The sequence below is a fragment of the Palaemon carinicauda genome, chromosome 27, assembly GCF_036898095.1.
Source record: "Palaemon carinicauda isolate YSFRI2023 chromosome 27, ASM3689809v2, whole genome shotgun sequence".
In the NCBI taxonomy this organism is placed as follows: Eukaryota; Metazoa; Arthropoda; class Malacostraca; order Decapoda; family Palaemonidae; genus Palaemon; species Palaemon carinicauda.
The window spans coordinates 59,440,807-59,457,756 of record NC_090751.1 but is presented as its reverse complement, the minus strand read 5'-3'; the positions used below and the strand labels follow the sequence as shown (position 1 = coordinate 59,457,756).

General features: G+C 33.5%; 1 pseudogene; it reads left to right on the top strand.

Annotated features, from left to right (window-relative positions):
• Nucleotides 1-12,346: 12,346 nt before the first annotated feature.
• Nucleotides 12,347-14,439, top strand: LOC137621200 (uncharacterized; annotated as a pseudogene).
• Nucleotides 14,440-16,950: the final 2,511 nt, after the last annotated feature.

The window sequence follows — 16,950 nt, the reverse complement described above, 5'->3', positions numbered from 1 at the left end:
TATATTACTGTAGCTAAATGATCGTCGTCTTTACGATCTCTTCTAAAATAGGGTTCCATTTTTTTGTCTCCAAGAGTGATAGAACTCGTTAGAAGTGCCATTTTTCACTACAATAGATTTATTTTAATACCATTAGTATATACATAGAAAATTTGGAAATGGAAAGGATAATGAAGGAATAAGATATATCATAGTTTGATGTATTTTTGTGAGTAATTGAGGATCATGTCATTGAGGTTGATTCATAAGAGAGAGAAAATAGCAATGCAATAAGTGTGGAAGTGGATCATGGTGATCCTGGTAAAATTACATAGGGTCGAAATTAAGTTATCTTAAAAAAAAAAAAAAAAAAAAAACTTGATGTGAAACCAGACGAAGACTCGACATACTCCAGTATGTCCTAAGCATTGTCACCCCAATATTGCATGTTCCTCCTTCGTCAATGTTAAGGACACTTTCTAAATCCCATGAACATCCAGTTACCAAGATAATTTAACTTTTTCTTCCGTGCCAACAAACCTCATAGTGATTTACATTTTCTATTTTATCATGATTTATGGTTAAATATCTGTATCTGGGATAGTCGAGATCAAACTGGATTACAACTGATGTTACGACGTAGTCTTCTTCTTCTTCTTCTTTGTCTGCATCTTTTCCCACTTTTATGTGGAGTCGATGTTTCTGGCCAGCGTTCTCCATCTACCTCTGTCCCACACTTCATCACCGGTTAATCCCTTTGATCGAAGGTCATCCTTGATACAGCCCACCTACCTTCGCTTTGGCCTCCCTCTCCTTCTCCTTCCCTTTACCTCCATTTCCATCACTCTCCTCCCAATATACTGTTCTTCTCTTTTCATGACATGACCATACCACCTCAGTCTACTTTCTTGGATCTTATCTGATAGTTCTCTTAACTCCTGTGGTACCACTAATTACCTCATTCCTTATCTTAACTCTTCTTTCGTAAAGTAACAACCTGTAACTCAAACTTATAGTTTTTGTAATCCTTGTTATTATCTGAGACCTATGCGACTGTTTTGTCCAGCTATTTTTTGTATTCAAATTCTTGCTGACGGTAAAAAAAAAAAAAAAAAAAAAGTTGGTTCGGCTAATACTTTGAATCCCTTATTAACACTTCAGTTATATTCACATTAAACATTTTTTAACTGAGATAAATTTCAGAAAACGTAATTTATTAAATTTAGATTTTCATTTTATTTTCCTTAAATAAAGATTATCAAATTGTTTGTTTGGTAATTGTTTTCGCACCGAAAGTTACCATCTGTTGGAGGCGATTGAGGTCCACCGGGACTTGAACAAGACTGCTAATGTTTTGTTGCAAGTTATGGTCTTGCCGGTGCTACGCAGGGACGGGGCTTTCAATTTTACGTCGTATAAAAAACCTTGGTAGCGAAGTTTTTATATAAGAAAGTAGCAAGATCCTCTAGTTGAAAGAACTAGTAAAATTCATAAGGAAAGGTTTTGTTACCTTATACAGTATATTTTTGTCAGTCCCACACTTTAAAAAATATTCTTTTTGCTGATATATACCTGGGAACTAGATATCTGATAGAAAGTGACGACTGAGGCTAACATAGACAAAGGAAATGCTTGTTAACAATATAGGGAATAAGAGAGAGAGAGAGAGAGAGAGAGAGAGAGAGAGAGAGAGAGAGAGAGAGAGAGAGAGAGAGAGAGAGAGAGAGAGAGAGAGAGACCTACGTGTACTTTCTTCATATTAATTTAGTTGCATGATATATAGAGAATTTTAGTAATCCGCAACTTTTTGATTAAGTTTTCAACTTTTGCTTTCCTTTGTAAACGAGTCCTTAAATAGCTTTTAATTATTCTAAATGTGTTTCATGTAATTTATTTTATATCCTTATAAAAGATATTATTTTGCAATGATATAGTACAATTTGTTTCACTGACTAGGATTTAAATCTTACGCAGTGCAGGTTAAAAATGATTAAAATGACTCGCAATTCCCTCATAAGAACATTAAAACAATCGGAATAACCTCATTTAAAATCCATTGCATGTAGGCACAGTAGGGCCCCGCGGGACAGCTTGTCCTTCAGTTGCTATCATGTTCAACCTGTTGAAAGTGGTAATGGGTGCGGGAACACACCTTTCCGGAAAACCTCATAGACTGGCGATGGCAGAGATCAAGGGTACGAACTGATTATTTAGCCTTGGCATGTCAGTGTAGATAATGTTAGGTTTTAGGGATTAGTGTGTTCTGCCACTTATTGATTGTTACCGGTTTGATTTTGTTTGTATCCGATATTCTTAATTTGAATACATATTTTTAGCAAAGCAAAGATATTGTACCGAAATTTTTCTCATTAGATTATTAAACAACTTCCTCAAAACACTGACTTGATTTGAACACATCCTTGACTTGGTTAGTATTTTATAAACCAACGAGGAAGGACAAGTTAGACTCTTGCTGGTCCATATATCCAGACAAGGCTGTGTGATAAGTACTGAGCTAATTATAGTGTTGTGACCTAAGACGGCAAAAAAATAGCATCTTTCGAAAAACACTTCCTTCCTTTTACTTCGCCGCCATTTAACAGAGAGAGCCCTTTCCAGTGTCAGCTTTTCCAGCTCCAGAAAAACTTGTATCTTCCGGGCTTGCTTAACCCTAAACAAAATAAAAAAAAACTGGTAAGTTTAGGTTATGCGATATCAGTGGAGATTTTATTCTCTCTCTCTCTCTCTCTCTCTCTCTCTCTCTCTCTCTCTCTCTCTCTCTCTCTCTCTCTCTCTCATACAGAATACAAATAATCATTTCTCAGTTATTTCATTTCGGTGGCATCCACATGAAATGTTATAGCGACATCATAAAACAATTAAGTATTTTAGATTGGTTTAAAATAGACAAGTTTAATGTGAAGGTCTCACGGACAATATTCAATTACATCTGAATGGGTGCAGAGTCATGGTTCGTTAATTCTGATTTTTTATCGAGGATTTCTTTATTTGGTATCTGAGACAACGGCCACATTCTTCCCTATTTCAAAGTACTCAGATTTGTAAATAGCTAGGAAAAATATAAATAACATTTATATATTTTTTACATTTTATGGGACCAGGCCAGCCCAGATTCTATTAACTATACTTAAAACTTGAAAGTGAAATGGATAGGCTAAGGGTACGAGGCAAGCATGGTAAAGAAGACATAAGCCAGGCGGAAGAAATGGTTTGAACTTGAGAATTGAAGAAATTTTTTTTCTCATCTCGATGACTCATGCAAGCACTGAGAGACCCATTTGTTTTATCGTGATTTAATATTGTTGGCATTGAAGAATATCTTTCATACATACATACATACATACATACATGCATGCATGCATACATATATGTATACACACACACACATATATATATATATATATATATATATATATATATATATATATATATATATATATCCCACTTATTTTTAGTGATCATGATTTCTCTTTGATTTATTTTACTGAATGAAATTTATTATTGTACCCCAGATATTTTTTGGCTTTTATTTGATATATTTAAACCGTGGGAGTTTAGAAATTGAGGAGATATGTGATGAACAATTTTCTTTTTACAAGGATATATTCAAAACGTTTTAATGGCCAGGATAGAAAAATTTAATGGCCCGGATAAAAGGAAATACTGCTCTCAATATTTTATTGCCCTAGAATATAATGCATTAATAGCCTCGTATTTCTTGATTTAATATATAGATTCTTACTATATTTTCCTTCGATAAATCCACATCAATATTACCTCTTCTTTACCTCGAAATTAGTAATCTTCTAACTACTAGGGTAATCGTTTGTCCTTATGAGCCTAGAAATTTAAATTAAATCTATAGCAAATACCACTCCAATTATTGATCTTGGCGTCAGTTTGAAGATCCTAATTAATGAGAGAGCTTATCCTAAAAGTTGTATCCTCATACACTGGTATTTCTCCAGAGTTTACTTAAAACACCCCACATCTGTGATTGTAAGAATATTTCTGCATCATTTCCATGTATGACATTTCGTCTTCCTCATTTTCATGATTGTTGCATTTATGACAGAATGTACTTGCGGTTTTGGGTACATTCATAACTTATGTCATTTCGTGTTTCTATTTTGGTTTTTGCCTAATAAGTGGGACGAGCCACATTGATTTTGCAATGAGCTACTAAACTGTAATATATCTCCATTTGTGGTAAAGCTAAATCCTCTTTTTGGCCTGGTCTTGTAAACAATTTTGGTTCCCCCCTCATTGGCTTTTTTTTTAATTCCTTATTTTCACTCAAAATATTTCAAGACATTTTGACGCATGAAGATGCTTGCTAACCTAGGGAAATCCCATACAAGTGTGTCCGTGTTTTTCATAAATATAATTTTACATTTAATGCGATCTCTCTCTCTCTCTCTCTCTCTCTCTCTCTCTCTCTCTCTCTCTCTCTCTCTCTCTCTCTCTCTCTCTCTCTCTCTCTTTAAATTTTACGTGAATGGTCTCTTTACAACTACACAAACATTACATAGTTTTCATACTGTTAGGATTCTACCTCCAATTTTGTTTATCACCCAAGGTCTTGTGAATCACGTGAAACACCCTACTGAGATTCAACTTGAATAAAATTTTCATCGTTAACAGTAATTTACTTTTAGTGTTGAAATATTTAAAAAACAAATTATTTACTGAGATAGGTCAGCTATGGACTTGAATTCCTAAGAACGAAATTTTATTGGATTTGGGATAGTAGGCCATTTGCATGGATCAAATCTGTTACATTGCGTCACGGTCAAGGATAAATCCTTAAGATATATAAAATCTTACGGATACAGTTTTTTTTTTCACCAAACGGATTTGTTACGTAACTAGAAAAGCATTAAGCAAGGATAAATAATTTACTGTTCAAATAAACTCTTATGATAGAATTTTCATGACCATTAAACTTTCTAAAGGTTATTAAAAGCCTAATTTAAGTGAGATGTGGAATACCTGACGTGGGCAAATCCACACCTAGGGGCACACTGTAGATGGCACTTCAGGTTTCTTCCAGAGTACCATTGTCCCCAGCTAGCAGCCTTGTTCCGACCTTTCATCTAGACCTGACCTCTTTGGTAGCTTGCTACCTAGCTCTCCGGCTTCTTCTTTTCATTGCTCATATTTTACCTCTCGTTTAATCCCAACCGCTTACGGTGAGAAAGAGTTTGGAAATGAGACGATAGTTTTGTTAAACTGACTTGATAATAATTAAAGGATGAGCTTCAGCTGAGGCTCTTTGTGTCAATAGGCGTAGGAGAGGATGATGATGATGATGATGATGATGATGGTAATAATGAGTTTCAGCTGGGCTGTAATGCTGCTTTAAAGCACCTTTCATATACGTATGTATATACAAAGATACACAGACACACACACACACACACATATATATATATATATATATATATATATATATATATATATATATATATATATATATATATATATATGAAAGTTGGTATGTAATTAACCAAAGGTTTTACTGCTTTAGATTAAACCCAAGGTTGTTGCAGTTTATGTTTAATTTACGAAAAATAAAGTTTTGCTATTAAACAAAAAAAAAATAATTTCTATGGGTAAATCAAATTAATTCTGGGTCGTGTTTAAAGAATAGACAATTAATTGTTTTTTTGTTTTAGTTTTTTGCGGTATGTTCGATTATTTTTTAATGTTCTTGTTCTTCCTTAGAGCAGCGCGTTGAATTATTAATCAGGTACGATGTTTATCTCTGATCTTAACCAGAGATCAGAGCTTTTCATTTCTATGAGAATGTGACCACCTGTTGCTTCCTGACCCACATGTGGTCCACAGGCTAAATACATAAAAAAAAATGAGAGTGACTGGTGGCATTGGTCAAGGAATCCCAGACACTTCCCTTGTTTTTTATGACTTGCATAAAAATTTTAGTTCAATAACAATGTAGCTTGGTTTGTTTGTCTCTTGTTAGAGGGCTTACTTAACCTAGAAAATAAGTTTAAAATTTGTAAGTAACCATAGAAATATTTTTGGGTGAGTTTCTTTACTTTTATCAATATGAGATGGTGATCAAGTCTTTACACATACATATATATATATATATATATATATATATATATATATATATATATATATATATATATATATATATATATTATACACATATATATATGTATATTATACATATATATATATATATATTTATTTATATACGCACATTATATACATGTATTATACTATGATGCGTGCATATATATATATATATATATATATATATATATATATATATATATATATATATATATACATACACACACACATGCAAGCATGAATAATATTCCATTATTATCTACCGAGAAGTACTTTTACTTGCATTGGTCTAAGAATTTATTTGTAATATATATATATATATATATATATATATATATATATATATATATATATATATATATATGTATATATATATATACATATATATGTATGTAAATATATATGTATATAAATATATATATATATATATATATATATATATATGTATATATATATGTATATAAATGTATATAGATACACACACACACACACACACTGGTTTAGATATTGATTGTTTCTGCGCTTTAAATTTTAAACTAAAGTCATAAGAGAGATTCTTTGACGTTGATTTTTATACATGGAATTATTTTTTTACCAATACTTTTTAAACGTTTTAAGCTATTTTAAACCTCGATCATCCTATTGCTAAGCTCTTAAAGAGTGGGTTAATAGTTCGCTTCACTATAGAAAGCTACGTATCCTTTACATTTTATCCTAATTTCTAAGAACCCATTCAACTTGGAATCTTTTTAAATTGAAAAAATGGCCGTGTATCAATTCATTTGTCCTAGATATAACTTGGGAATCTAAACAGGGTCCTGTTCATAATGCTCGAAGTGAGAATTGCTTCACATAGGGGTGATAGTCACAACACTGGTAGGCCCCTAAATAAAACATAATATTACATAAGATATAAGCGTGACATCCACTTCGAATACTTTTTCGTAATTGTTCAAAACCGATCAGGCTATTAGATTTAGAATCATTATACATTAGGCAGTTTCAACAATCGCTGGATAATTCAACCAGCTCAGTTGTATTGTACTTTCGTAGTTCAAAATTTTCTTCTGTGCTTTGCACATTTTAATTGAGTTTAGTTCCTTACCTCTTAAGTTGACACGTCGCAATTTTCTGTACACTTTTACAAGAATTTTGCTTTGGAATTTTATATAAATATTTAAGTATCACTCGCTTCTTATATTCTTTTTATTTCAATATCTACATACTTTTATCTATCCAGTTTGCATTTGTAAATATAGAAATCTATTAATGTATCAAGATTTTGTAAATATTTCTTTTATTGCCTTGAAAATGAGACTTCCCGGAACGGCAGTCGTATTTAAAAAAAAAAAAAAAAAAAAAAAGTATTTTTAAATGAGATAAACATTTGCCATTTCCTTTTATGCCTAATTTCAGAGGATGAAACGTTCCTCGACCAAGTTTGTTTTAGTGATGACACAACCTTTCATGTTTCATGAAAACTGATCGCACACAATATGAGAATCTCGGCATCAGAACATCACCATGTGACCAGGGAATTTCATTCGAGGTGGTTTAAAGGTGAATGTGGGGTGGGATCATGTGCAGTCGAATCATTAATCCATTTTTCATCAACCAACCATCGTTTTCTAGCAAAATTATGTATCACCTTATTGGGGAATACATGTCCGTGGATTCTTTAATCAAACATTTCCAGACCGGTGAATTTAAGGAAAGGCCAAATTCCTTGTCCACTTTGTTCACCATATATCACTCCACTTTACTTCTTTCTATGGGGGCATTTGTTGACCGAATGCACTACATACAGTAGTTAAAGAAATGGATATATGTTTGAGGCTCAAGGTGAAGATGGCAGGTTCATCCTTGCCAAGATTCTTGGACATGATGTGTCCTACCATGCTACTAGTATTTTTAGCTTTATTTCAGAAGCAGGTCTTCTGAAAGATATTTAACTTTTAAAATGACACCTTTAGTTTTATGGTTTTAGTTAAATATTTTTTTTTATTTTTATTTTTATTTTTACAATAAACGGTATCGGCGTCAATGCCCTTGGATGTCAGGATGCCAGAAAACGTCAAATCAATCAATCAACCAATCTTTCTATGGGATTATGTTAAACATATGTGAAGAACAATGATACGGAACGTCATTTATCTCTAGCAAAAGATCGCTGATTGTATTGCCAACATTGACATGACTATGCTTCAACTTATTGTTTCCATATAGAGGGGTATTATATAAGGCTAAAAAAGAAACTTTCACTATCTAATCCTTTTCGTGATGATCTACACATTTTTCTGTTCACCTGCCTAGTAATATATTTTAAGGTGTATATATATATATATATATATATATATATATATTATATATATATATATATATATATATATATATATATATATATATATATATATATATATATATATATATATATATATATATATATATATCTCATTTCTGAGTGGGAATACCTAGAAAGGGTTTGTGTACCGCCATGATCAGCAAAGTTGCCTTAGTCAGGACCACCCATAGTTTATTGGTTGGTTGTTAACGATCGTACTAAAGTATACCACCATGACCTATCCGCAAAGATGAGCCGGATTATGAAATGGCCAAACCCCAGACATGAATAAGGACATGTCTGAGACCTTTGTCCTGAAGGGGACAAGAAACAGCTGCATTGGATGTTGTTGTTGTATATATTAGGCCTATGTATGTATGAATAATATATGTTGTGTTTACGTTATTTATATATTTTGTATTTTTATATGTGCAATGTATATATATATATATATATATATATATATATATATATATATATATATATATATATATAGTATATATATATATATTGTATATACAGTATATTATAATATGTATATATATAATATTATTATATATATATATATATATATATATATATATATATATATATATAGTGTGTGTGTGTGTGTGTGATTGTGTATTATCATGTGCGTATGAGGCAATATAATTGGCTATAATATTTCAGTATTCACTTTGACAATGGTAATTTCTTGATGCTAAACTTTTTCCTTATGTTACCTTTTAATAATTCAATGTATAATAGTCCTAAATTGTATGTGATTGTTGGTCAGTGTTTATTAATGTAGTGACTGTGAACATATATGAGTACGTTTTTTAAGACAACACAATCTCTCTCTCTCTCTCTCTCTCTCTCTCTCTCTCTCTCTCTCTCTCTCTCTCTCTCTCTCTCTCTCTCTCTCTCTCTCTCTCTAAACAATATGAAGGAGAAATCTGATTTCTCCTTCATATTGTTTATTTAAAAGAGAGAGAGAGAGAGAGAGAGAGAGAGAGAGAGAGAGAGAGAGAGAGAGAGAGAGAGAGAGAGAGAGAGAGAGAGAGAGAGAGAGAGAGATCACTATTTAGATGAGTGAAGAGCCTTTCTTTAAATAGCATGCCACAGCATAATAATGTTTCGGCTAGGTAATGTTTAACCTCAATTGGGTGGAACTGCCCATTATAATTATATTTCCTTCTTTGTTTTCATCAGAGTCTTGTTTTTACTGGTGTTCCTTCTCGAATAGTTGAATGTAGATCCAACTTTAGATTTGTCGATTTATGAGATGATTCCTGTTTCAAAGATCATATTTACCAACACCCGTGTAGCTCGCTTCAGGAAAGGCCACTTTGTCCTCTTTTTGACAATTCCCATTGAATCCTAGTTGACCTGAACAGTGAAGTAGGTAGTTTGTGTTTAGTCAAATGTGCTTTCCTACAGCCATGATTGACTCAATGGCAAGTTCAACCAAGAAACATAGGGCTTGGCACCCATTCTAGGTGCCGACTTTAATGGGAATATTATATTATGTATGCATGCATGTATATATATATATATATATATATATATATATATATATATATATATATATATATATATACACACACACATACATACATATACACATAATATACATACATATATATATGATATACATACTTATATAATATATATATATATATGTGTGTGTATATATATATATATATGTATATATATATATATATATATATATATATATATATATATATATATATATATATATATGTGTGTGTGTGTGTGTGTGTTTGTGTGTATGCATATTCGGGGAGGAGGCAAAAATTTTCAAATATTGTTTATACATAATGTTTATCATAGCTGTTAATACCTTTGATAAGTTTTGAGGTATTAAATTCATATGTATAATCATATCATTTCATATGATTATATAATAATTTCACGCTGTTATTATCTGCAATGCCATCCATTTAATAGAATGCAAACTTAAATTATAATGATCGTTATCACGTTTAAAGTTATGAAAATAATGTATATTAATGCTGAACAATTGTCTCACCCAACAATTCATAGACCATCTTTTATTAGAGGTCACGGACCAATGCAACAGGAAATGTCTCTTGAGTTTTTATCATTTATATCATTGTTGAATTTTACTGTGGTGGTACAAAGCTGAGAAAGAGTATCAAGAATACATTTAATTATTCGATATTTAAGATTGTGTATCATAAAAGGTTTAGTATACAAAAAAAAAAAAAAAAAAAAAAGGATAATAAAATCTTAATTTCTGAAAGTCAAGGTTTCGTCGTTTGGTATAATGACGAATGTTGGAAATTTTTCTTGTTTAAATGCGCAGTGACACATAGAAGGCTTATTCACATATGAATGTATGCATATATGAGTGTTCGGATGTTTGTGGCTGTGACTAATTTTCTAAATCATCAGGTTCTGTTTTCCAAGTAAGAACGAATGAGTTTAAGAATGCAGACTGTATGATGAAGAAAGCGCTCTCTCTCTCTCTCTCTCTCTCTCTCTCTCTCTCTCTCTCTCTCTCTCTCTCTCTCTCTCTCCTTCCTATTTCAGCTGTGATGCAAATTCTTCCTATATATTCATGTGGTCTCTATAAAAGTGGGCGTCCTCTTAGCGGTCGGGAAGTTGACTAAACTTGCTAGGTGTTGTCATGGCGACGGCCGAGTGATCTAAGGTGCCTGTTTTTACTTCTGGAATTGTGTACAAGCCCTGGCAGTCCAGTGCAAGAAATTCTGCACACCTTTGCTTTTAGATTTAAGAAAAAAAGGTGGAAGATAAGAATTGCGTTACATTCGTTTTTAGGTTTATAGATTAAAACTTAGTTTAATTTAAAACCTGCGTTTTAGGTCTTTCTTTAATTCTTTGAATCTGGTCTACATATTCCTCTCTCTCTCTCTCTCTCTCTCTCTCTCTCTCTCTCTCTCTCTCTCTCTCTCTCTCTCTCTCTCTCTCTCTCCATTTATGTGCAAGAAGTTTCCATTTTGTTTTTTTTTTCTCAGTCATCACAAATTTTACTAACACTCACATGTTAATGAATTCTACATTCGAGAGGCCCGAGTAGAATATCAATCGACAAATGTTTTCAAAAAATTTTTTTGTTTTAATGTGGCACAGCAGGAAAGGAAAAAAATTGCATTTTCTCGTCATTGTCTTGATAATTAATAAATATCTATCATCAAGTAATGCAAGATATGTTGAATGAGTCATCATTATTACATCATTTTTATTGCATGATTGGTAACGCAACGATAGAGGACAGTAAGAAAGTATAGCAAAATAATTTCAACTTCATAATTCCAAGAGTAAACCAAACAAAAAACGCTCAAAACGTTTGACTTAGTCACTGTCTATATTTAAGAAGCGTGACTAGGGTTGACTAGAATCTCTGGGCGTTATTTTAAATGTTTTCCTACAATAATCCGGGTAAATAATAAATCTATTACTCAATTTTCCTTTTGTAATGATACCTACTGCTTTCTTAAAGACACTTGATTTGTTGTTATTTAACTAGGCATCAACATAAGAAATACAATTTCCCACTTGCCTACTAAAGACTGAGAAATAGATTTTATGTAGTCCTCGGAATCACGAAGTATAGCTCGCAGAAAAACAGCTTCCGGAAATAGATCCTTTTATTATCCCTCTGGGACAAAAGTGTTTCTTCATAGTTGATGAATCATAGGCCGTTCGTTTTCGGTATCCTACACTTATGTTTTCAGTACCATTGAGCGTTGCCATTTAAACCATTAAACAATATTATCAGTTAAAAGACAGAATAAAATTGTATCTATTAGGATGCTCCAACACAGTGACGTGACGCTTCCTATATTTTCTATCATACCGCATACAAAATGAGAAAAAAAGGGAGAAAACAAAAAAGGAGTAATGAGGAAAAAAGTCACCTTGGCGCAACCCAAAGGAAAGGTCACGGTTGAGCCTGACATTTCAGCCCAGGTATATAAGTGCCTTGGCGTCAGTGAGAGCCAGCATTCGATATCTCGACTCACCTTCCATCATGAAGATCATTGTAAGTCCCAAGGAATACTAACGTGTTCCTTCTCCTCAGTGTGTGAAGTGTTACAAATCTTTTCAAGTGAATTCGACTAATTCGTTGGAAAGGGTTTTAGCTGCCTTTGTGATCCTGAAGCGAAGAAACTGCTCCTAATGAAAGAACATTGTTGATTATTATTGAGGAACTACCCTAGAAATACTTCATTGGAAAATGCAAAATTTCGGTGATCGTAAGCAAGGCTGACAGTGCACAAAGTTATAACATACATAAATATAATTTTCACAATTAAATTATAGCTTCAACAAAATTTTCATTTAAAGGATTAATTTTTAAAATTTTCTCGCGTCAGGATCACTGTATTACAAATTTACACGATTTATTTTAGTTTAGTTCAAGCTTTGACTTCAAATGAACGAATGCACTGTTTATTAGCACCTCGCATTTCTTCAAGATTAGGCATTATGATGTTTGCATAGTGTTGGAATGTCCAAATTATTTAGTCAGATAGTCATTATGCTTTAACATCCAAATTATTATTTTTTCTAAATCACCTTTTGTGAGGTGTAAGACAAAGCGAATACGGTAGATTTTGCTTTCTTAACTCGGAACTAGTCCCTATTATTATTATTATTATTATTATTATTATTATTATTATTATTATTATTATTATTATAATGTTAAATAAATTAAGTGGGGCTATTGATCATAAGTCAAAACGAGTTTTGCTTATCCGGTTTATATGGAAAATTTGAACGGTATAAAACCTCGATGTTTCAGTTGTGTGTGCTCTTGGCCGTCGGCGTGGCTTCTGCCCAACTTGTCCGGGGCAATACTGTGGTCAGCAGCAGACCAACTGTAGGAGCGCCTGCCCCAGTCCCTGAAGGATCATTTGCTGCTGACCCGTTAGGTAACGCCGGTGCCACTGCCACCGCCACTGCCTCTGCTGGTGCTGGAGCTGGAGCTGGGCTGGGGCAGCAGCGGCTGCTGGTCCAGGTGCTTCTGCAGCAGCTGGTGCTGCTGCTCCTGGGGGTGGATTTGGACCTGCCTTCTTTGGTCCTGGGTTGAATAACCCCTTAGCGCTTCCACCCAACATGTTCCTTGTCCAACGTGCCCAACAAGTTGCTGCTTCAAACCCTAATGTCCGTGTGGTAAGTTTTAAACATAATGTCATTCAGTTTTTTTTCACATGAAGATTAGTCTGCTTTAAAGATAAAAACTCCATAAGAAGAATAATTTTCAACTGACATTTTCTTTGTTTTACCAAATTTTCAGTTCGTTGATGTGGATGGCACTGTTGAGTTCACTGACCAGTTTGGACGAGAAGTTGAGGTTGTTGATCAGTTTGGATTTGATGCCCTGGAACCAATTGACCCTCAAGAACAACAGAAACTTCTTTTGAAGAGCCGTCAACAAGAATTCAACCTTCGTCGCCAACAGCTTGAACAGCAGCTTCTCCAGGAATTCAGTCTAGGCACTGGTGGTCAGTCCTTTGGTGCTGGTGGTCAGTCCTTTGGTGCTGGTAGTCAAGTGGGTGCTGACCAACTGGGTGCTGCCCAAGCTGGAGTTGGCCAGGGTGGTGTTATCCCAGGATTCCAACGCCAGTTCAGGATTGCTGTCTGATTTCATTTTCATCAAGAGTCATCTCTGTATGACTTGTCCAATCTTTTTCAATTCCTTCCTTTATATTACCTCTTCTTACTTCACTTTTTTTACCTATACCTCAGTAATTGGCCCTGGGTGCATTTTTACCTGTTTTCTTAATAGCTTCCTTTTTCTTATGCAGTAGGCTATCTGCAACTTCTTCATTCTCCCATATTCGGATATTACGTCCTTTTCACTCTGAGGTGTTCTCCTTCCAGCACACTGCACCAAAGTCACACTTATAGATTGTACAAGCTACAAGTGTATTTAATTTTTGGCTGTACATGGCAATTTATAACTTATTTAATAAAGTGCTTTAGTTAACATATGTTTTAATAATTTATCACTTGAACAAATGTTTCTCTTAGCTAAGATTCAACAGATATGCAAAGGAAATGATGAATGTCCCTGCATTTGACAACCAAAATTTATTTCATAATCTATTTTCAAAGACTAATAACGCAAAGTTCAGGGAACTTTTGAAAATACATATCTCAACTATGCTAAATACTTTTAATTTAAGATTAGGCATTGCTTTATGTATTTAATCTCACATTTTAGAACTTACACAGTATTATCATATGTGTTTTTATTGACAATTGCTGAAAAAAATCATATATTTCGTATCCACTTGTTGTATTAATATTAAGAAATACAAAGGAAATATTTTTCAAACACTTGAAAAAAAAAGTGAAGCTCCTTGCAATACCTCGAATCTCTTCTAGTATTTGATTATAAGGAACTGAATAGAATGTTTTCCAAATTCAAGGCAGCATTAATTTCGAGACGCTTTCTTCACTCTCATCAGATGGTGATAAGCCTCTCTTGGGACCAACATTTCTACAACTGATACTTTTAGCCTATTTTCTATGTGGTCTCTTGAGGTGACCAAGAGCACATCACATGAACTTTACTAGATCAAAGTAGAAAAGTCCAGGAATGCGCAACTAATAAATAAGAAAATTGCTTACTAAAACATTTCATGCAATGTAGTTCAGAAAAATAAAGGTATAATTCATATTCATTCATTGCACTCGAAAGACAGGATATTCATTCATTGTCTTGAGAGAAAACCGTTCACACGTGATTTATGTTAAAGAAACCAAATCAGGTGAGGACATGTAACTAAACAATTAAATGAATTAAAAAAAGAAATGTAAGGATCTCCTCCTGCGGAAAGTGAATGTGCCGAAAGAAAGGGCATCTTATCATTCATGCAGTATTCCCGTAATTTAGGTTTCGTATCTCAATGGAGACATGCCATGTTTCAGTAGAGAAATATTGGTGATGGTTATTGTGTTATCCAAAGTTCCTGTTACTACTACCACTACTATTACAAAACATAACACCTACCTAGTTAGATTATTAATAGGGCCACTTGATACTATACTATGACTATAAGTTCCAAAGTCATTAGAGAAAATGTTTAGCATCCAAATATTTATATTCGCTTCCATGAATCAGGGAACTGACAGGGACACAAACCAAAATGGGGAAAACTTTGATGTGATGACATTTGGCCCTGGCATGACAGTGCAGAAAACAGTCATTGAGAATTCTACCATCCCTCGCCCATAATTATATTTTGGATACTACTGACTGTACAATACCAATGTAGGACTTAACAGTATTTTATTCCAATTATGTCCACTGAGGTACATTGCTTATTCAATTATTTTCAGTCCCACTTGCAAGCAATAGTGCAAGTCTACATTGAAAGAAAATTCTTGACACAATTTGTTCTCTCTTCTTATATGGAGATGCTTTCCTCATAGGGCAATATTGATAATATTCTTATTGTTTTCAGTACCTTTGAATTTTTTGGGAAGATGTCCAAGCATATAACCATACACTGTAACCAACAAAGAAACTAACTTACCGTATTTTTTATTCAAATCTAAAAGTTGGTATTTGAAATAATGAGGATGTGACACCCCTCCGCAGTTAGATCAAGACATTATCAGTAGTTATTTTATTTTTATTCCGTAGTGATGACTAGGTCATGAACTTTGATAATGTAAGACAGATATAACACCAATCGAATGTCAAGGGGACAAAAACCTCTTAATTGGGGAAAGGATAACAAAGAGAGTGGAACTAAGTAGTCTTTGCACTTCTCTGACAGTTGGCCTCGCATATCAAAATAGGCTGTGTTCCATCAATTACTAAATATGAGTCCAAAGTAGGGAGTAATCAGTGATTAAGAATTCTACCATCCCTCGCCAACAATATTTTGCATACTACTGACTATACAATACCAATGTAGGACTTCACAGTATTTTATTTTTATCTGTAGGGATGACTAGGTCATGAACTTGGATAATGTAAGACAGATATAACACCAATCGAATGTGAAGGGGACAAAAACCTCTTAATTGGGGATTGATTAATTTGAGGTTTTCAGGCACCCTGACATCAAAGGTTATTGACGCCGATATCATTTATTATAGATAAGGAATAAAAGAATATTCAATTAAAACCATAAAAGCAGGTGTCATTTCAAAAGTTCAATAGCTTCAAGAAGACCTGCTTCTAAAGTAAAGCTAAAAATACTGGTAGCATGGTAAGACACATCATGCCAAGAATCTTGGCAAAGATGAACCTGCCATCCTCACTTCGAACCTCAAACAGTTATCTATTTCTTTCTGTGCTATTAGTGGGGCATTCGGTCAAACAATACCTCACTGTCAAGGGTACCAAACAGTCGTCACAATATGGCTGGTATTGGCCCGTAAGCAGATATTCATGTGTCAACCGAGTGTGATCAATGCAGAGACGACAAAGAATAGTTTCCCACTTTCAGGGCATCATGTTATACTTCCTGGGGGGATATAACGTTTGTTACCTC